Below are 6,347 nucleotides of genomic sequence, written 5' to 3'. Positions count from 1 at the left end.
TCAAAATGGTTGGTTCAAGCATTCATCCACCCAAATTTGAAAGAGAATTCTCTTGGTGGAAAAAGAGAATGGAGGTGTTTTTTGAAACTGATTTCGACATTATGCTAATCATGGAAAATGATTTTGAGATACCTAGGGATCAAAAAATGAGATAACCGAAAAAATAAAATAAAGAAAGAAGCAAAGGGAAGAACATTTAACAAACTCAAGGACAATGTATCATTTACTAAATGTGCTTCCCCAATAAGAAGTAACTTAGATAGGAAACTACACAAGTGCCAAAGACTTATGGGAAAAGCTAATAGAGCTTCATGAAGGAACATCGGAAGCAAAATTAGCAAGAAGAGACCTTCTTCGAACTCAACTCAACAACGTCAAACTTGAAAAAGGAGAAAAGTTATCAATACTTTATTCTAAAATTAAGGAAATTCTAAATGGACTAGTATAGGTGAGAAACTCTCCAACTGGAATGTGATAATGAAAGCCATCAATGTTTTTCCAAGAACCACCACTTGGATGTCAATTGTAGACTCATTCTACATTTCAAAGAATCTAGAGAAGTGTACTTTAGATAAGTTCTTCTCAACCATGAAATTTCATAAGACTCGAATTGAAGGATTAGATGGAAAAGCTTATAGATCAAGGGGAGTAGCACTTGTGGCAAACAAGGAGAAAGGGAAGGAGAAAAAGTCACTATCTCCACTATCCTTCAATTCCGAGGAGTCAAGTGCCTCAATGGATAGTGATTAAGAGTCATACATGGTAAGGAGGATGAGAAAAGTATTTAAGAATTTTAGATCTAACAAATCACATACTAGGAAAAGTTCAAGGAGCAAGAGTAAGACAAGAAGGACAATATGCTACAATTGCCAAGAAGAATGACACATGAGGGATCAATGTCCTCTCTTGAAGAAAAGGAAGAAAATAAGAAAGAAGAAAAGAAGAAAACAAAAGAAAAGGGGAAGAAGGCTCAAAACTTTAAAATAACATGGGATGATCCATTCTCATCGGAAGAAGAAGAAGAACATCACATATCCTACTTTGCTTTAATAGAAGTTGATGACATTGCCTCAACTTCATCAGAAAATGAAGAAGAAAAGAGTTATAGTGAAGAAGAAGAGAGCTCAAGTGAAGGGGGAGGAAAAACTTCTGATTTAGGCTTCTCGGTAAGTGAGGTATATAAACTTCCCACTCTTACTTTAGTTAAAATTATCGATGTGCGTAAATATTATGATCGTTTATGCATGTTTTAATGCACATTCACTTGTTTTATACGTATATATTCCTTGCATGATCACCTCTTTTATCATGTATTTATCATATATACTCTTTTATTCGGATATCTGCTCTTTGTTTGAGTTTGTGTTGACAAGGACAACTTTTGGAGCGAAAACGATGATTGTCGACGCATCGGAACAAAGCAAAGAGTACGACCGTGCAACCTTGCATGACTGTGTGGTCAATCCACAGAGGGATCAGAGCACGACCGTGCAACCCTGCACGGTCATGCCTCATAGATAACAACGAAGCAAGGAACGGTCGTGCAACCGTGCACGACCGTCCCCTCCCATGACCGCAACCATGCAACACACGGCCGTTCAACCCTGTACGGCCGTGTCCCAGGAGTCGAGCCCAGAGTTCACACGGTCGTGCCAATTCACATAGCCGTGCCAATTGGCATGGCCGTGTAGCGCAGCCAGAGAAAAAGAAGGGCACGGTCGTGCCGCCGCAGCCGCGCTCTAGCCTATAAAAGGGTTTTAACCCTTTTCCTCAAGGGGGGAGAGCCGGGAAGCGAGCCGTCAACAGGAGAATTACTCTGGTGCTGTTCTATGTTGTCTAGGACATCGGTCTAGCGATCTTTCATCACCACATCAACTCCAGAAGCAAAGGATTGGATCCGAAGATCACTCATCGTAGTTGGATAAACATACTTATTCTTTCTCTCTTCGTGTTTGAGAATTGTATGTTTAAATACATCATGTCTTCGGGTTTTTCTCCAACGTCTATGGAGTAGAGTCCTTGTTCTACGATGAGGGAGTAATTATGGATTGATTTTGATGTAAGACTCGTATTATGCTTATATTCATTGGATGATTTCGCTTGCTTTGTTTCGACTACTCGATCTCTATATCGTGTTATTTGATTGTGTAGGAATTGCCAACCTCGTAGAGGGAATACCTTAGATTGTACACCAGAGGGGTCCTAGTGACAGGGGTAACCTGTTCACGGACATCTAGGGTACTTCCTTGAAAGGAGGGGTGACTCCTCCACAAGGAAGTAAGAGACCAAACTAAGCTCCTTAATTCTATCTTTGATAACATCAATTAGAGTTGTGTCCTTGTGATCTACCGAGGTACCCTAGTGACAGGGGTTAACCGTAACAGGATTTCATAGGGACCGTCTTTGTTTGGTGCTTACAGATAGTTACTTTAGCTTCCGGTGAATGCATGCTGATGGATAATGAGTATAGGATAGTATGTGATACATCAATACTACCACAATGAAACCGAACTCCTAGAACTCTTCATAAACCAGGTTGATACTTCTCATTGTTAGTTCTCGTTTCCGCTTTCCAAATTTCTTTTCTTAGATTACTTATAACCATTGATAGTGTAGCTAATTCTAAGTGTGTCATCACTAGTGCTTATAACCAGTCCTCGTGGGATCGATAATCTTTATTACTAATGACGAATTTGTGCACTTGCGGAATGGTAACAAGTTTTTGGCGCTGTTGCCGGGGATTGCGTCTATAACATTAGTGATAGTCATACTAGATTAGACTAGACTTTGTTTTCTTTTCCTTTATTTTTTTCTAATATTTTACATTTAGAGATAAATAATTTTATTCTTATTTTTCTTTATCTTCTGCATTTTTATTAAAATGCCAAAAATAATATTATTTCATCTCTTCTTCTTTACTATATTTTATATTTTATTTTTTGCATGCAAAGAGCTAATCTTTCAGGACAACTTCTACCGTTCGATCCATAGATCGATAGGATCTTCTTGAGAAGAAGAAACTTACAGAAAGCATTTCAAGCAACACAAGAATCTTCAGAGATGGCTGATAAACTGTTGAAGGATTATGCAGCACCTTATGCACGAGGGGTTCGGTTTAGCATTACTCGACCGCCAATCGAAGCTAACAATTTTAAAATCAAGCCTGCAATAATTCACATGGTTCAACAGAATCAATTTAGAGGAGGACCGCACGATGATCCAAACCACCACTTAGAGCTTTTCTATGAGATTTGTGGTACCATAAAAGTGAACGGAGCCCCTCCAGAATTAATAAGGTTATTGCTCTTCGGATTCTCCCTGAAAGACAGAACAAAACAGTGGCTAAATTCTCTTCCAGCAAATAGCATTACATCATGGGAGCAGTGTGAGCAGAATTCCTGGACAAATTCTATCCACCAAGGAAAACTGCTCATATGAGGAATTTGATTGCAAGCTTCAAACAGATAGATTCAGAATCATTATTTGAAGCCTGTGATAGGTTCAAAAGTATGATGAGACAGTGCCCCCATCATGGCCTTGAGAAATGGTTGGTTCTACACACCTTTTACAATGGAATCAACTATCACACGAAGGTATCCCTCGATTCTACAGCAGGAGGATAACTGATGAACAAGAGCCTTGATGAAGCTGAAGAGATCATAGAGAATGTGGCACAGAATCACCATCAGTGGGCATCAGAAAGATCTGGTGGTTCTTTTTCAGGGAATCCAATAAAAGCGTCAGGAAAATTCGACGTAGATGCAATCACTCTCATGTCTGCAAAGCTAGACGCTCTGACCAAGAAGTTTGAGGCCATGGGAAACAACAACAACACAGCTAATGCGATAGTTTATGTTTGCGAAACTTGCGGAAGTACGGATCATGCTCAAGATACTTACCCCCTAGGGCCAATACAAGCATTGATAAACCAACTTGAATAGTGTGATGCGATAGTCAGCTACAACCAAAGGCAAAATAATCCGTACTCCAACACTTACAATCTAGGTTGGAGGAATCACCCAAACTTCTCATACCGGAACAATCGAGAACAAGGGCCAGCAAAACAAAGCTATCAACCTGGACAACAGAGCTACTCACCTGGGCAGTAGGGCTACTCATCTGGACAATGGACTTTTCAATAGCAACCTTCACAATTGTCCAGAATTGAAAAGATGCTTGAAGAAGCTCTCTCAAAGCAAAAAGAGATGAAGAATGAGATCAAGCTGTTAACTCAAAGAATGGAAAATTCTGAGAAACATCAAAAGATGCAAGACAGCCAAATAGCCTAGATAGCCTAGTCCATCTCAAGAGCACAGGGAACATTTCCAGGGAAGCCAGATATAAACCCAGTGGAACATTGCAACCGCATTGAGCTGAGGAGAAGACAAACTTTAGGAGACCCCCAAATCATTACTCAGAAAGGACCTGACCAAGGGGAAGAGCCCTCTCCCCCAATGCCCAATCAGACCCATAACAGGGATGGAGAGGAGGTCACTAAGAAAGTTGAAGGAACTCTTCAAATTCCCCCACAAAGTCAGATGATTCCTTTCCCTCAGAAACTAATAACCTCCCAGAAGGATGAAGAGTTCAACCGATTCCTAAAGAAAATTAAGGAAATTTACGTAGAAGTACCACTGATAGATGCACTGCACCAAATGCCAAAGTTCACAAAGTTCTTAAAAGGTATTTTATCTAACAGGAGGCAGAAGGGTGACTTCGAGACCGTAACATTAATAGAGAATTGCAGCGCTCTATTTATGGCAAATACTCCACCAAGACTTCAGGATCCAGGAAGTTTTTCCATACCGTGCAAAATTGGTTCTGAACTCATATCGAGAGCTTTCTACGACTTGGGGGCTAGCGTTAGCCTACTTCTGTACTCTTTATGTAAGAAGCTGGGACTCCAGAACATTAAACTGACTACTATGGAACTACAATTAGCTGACCATTAATGTAGATACCCAATGGGAATAGTGGAAGACGTGCCAGTAGAAGTGAGTGGATGTATCGTTCCCACAGATTTCATTATCTTGGATATAGAGGAGGATCCCAAGATACCGATCATCCTTGGAAGACCATTCCTTGCCACAGCTGAAGCCATCATTGATGTGAAAAGTCATAAGTTATCCTTGGAGATCGACAAAGAAAAGATTGAATTTGATTTATCTGATTCCTCCATATGTGACCCCTCTTCTCAGGGAAACTCTAGCAAGATCAACTTACACAAAGTCGAGGAGTGCAGTTCCATGAGAGTTCCCCTCCAGCGAGAAATAAGAAATACATTTGTCCTGCACGAGCGAAACTAAAGGCGCAGACTGGAGCATTAACCCTAGGAGGAGAGCCGTGCTTCCACGGGTTTAGTCCACATTAACTGAAACGGGGTCGAGCTAAAGACCTAAAACAAGCGCTTCTTGGGAGACAACCCAATGATTTTTCATTCTAGTTCGTTGTTCTAGTTTTAGTAAGTTTAGTTGAGTACTTTTATTATTTTTTTATTTTTGGGTATTCGTTTTCAGGATTTGCAGAGCCTCCATGAGCTGGTCGTGAGCATTTCATGGGCATGGAGGCGTTAGGGGAACCAAAATGGCAAAAGGCGAGTCTCCATGCGAAGCCGACAGAGGAATGAAGGCCACGGGCCGTGCAACCTTGCACGGTCGTGTGGCCTATGCAGAGAAAAGAAGAACACGGGCCGTGCCAATCGGCACGGCCGTACGAGACTGCCAGAGAAGGAGAAGACTTAGGCTGTGCCAATTGGCACGACCGTGCGACATGTGCATAGAAGGAGGAATGGGTTATGCCAATTGGCATGACCGTGCAACCTTGGCTGAGGGGAGAAAAGAGGAGGTCGTGCCAATTGGCATGGCCGTGTAGAATCCCACCTAACCCGGCTGTGTCTATAAGACACGGTCGTGCCCCTACCCGTGTGCGCCGCCTACTCCTCAAAAACCCTAATTTCCATCTCCTTCTCTCCCAAAAAGTCTTCTCCTCCCCACTACACCTCATCAAACCCTAATTCCCACCTCTAGAGCTCATTTTTGCTTAGATCTACATCTAGATATAACACTTCTTCAAGCCACAAATTCGAAAAGAGAGAAGAAACTTCCCTATTTTTCCTTCCTTCTCCTCCTCTTCCATCCTCAAGACCCATCTCCACAAGAAATTCCTCAAAACCTTGCACCATGTTGCAGATCTTGAAGAGACCTCGTCGAGGAAGCAGTGTATCTGGCGAAGGAGATGCACCAGGAGGTGACAAAGGCAAAGGGAAGACGTCTTCTTCAAAAGGCAAAGGAAAAAGGGTGGCATGCGACGAAGGTAACGAAAACAAGTTCAATATTATTTTTAGAAAT

At 41.5% G+C, this 6,347-nt stretch overlaps 1 non-coding gene across 1 annotated transcript; it reads right to left on the bottom strand.

Moving 5' to 3' along the window:
- Positions 1-3,432: 3,432 nt before the first annotated feature.
- On the bottom strand, positions 3,433-3,538 carry LOC121968835. The gene has a single exon (XR_006108367.1). It is a non-coding gene; the product is annotated as a small nucleolar RNA R71 (small nucleolar RNA).
- Positions 3,539-6,347: the final 2,809 nt, after the last annotated feature.

This window comes from Zingiber officinale, chromosome 3B (assembly GCF_018446385.1).
Source record: "Zingiber officinale cultivar Zhangliang chromosome 3B, Zo_v1.1, whole genome shotgun sequence".
In the NCBI taxonomy this organism is placed as follows: Eukaryota; Viridiplantae; Streptophyta; class Magnoliopsida; order Zingiberales; family Zingiberaceae; genus Zingiber; species Zingiber officinale.
Note: the sequence above shows the minus strand (reverse complement) of the source record. Positions and strands in the feature narration are given on the sequence as shown.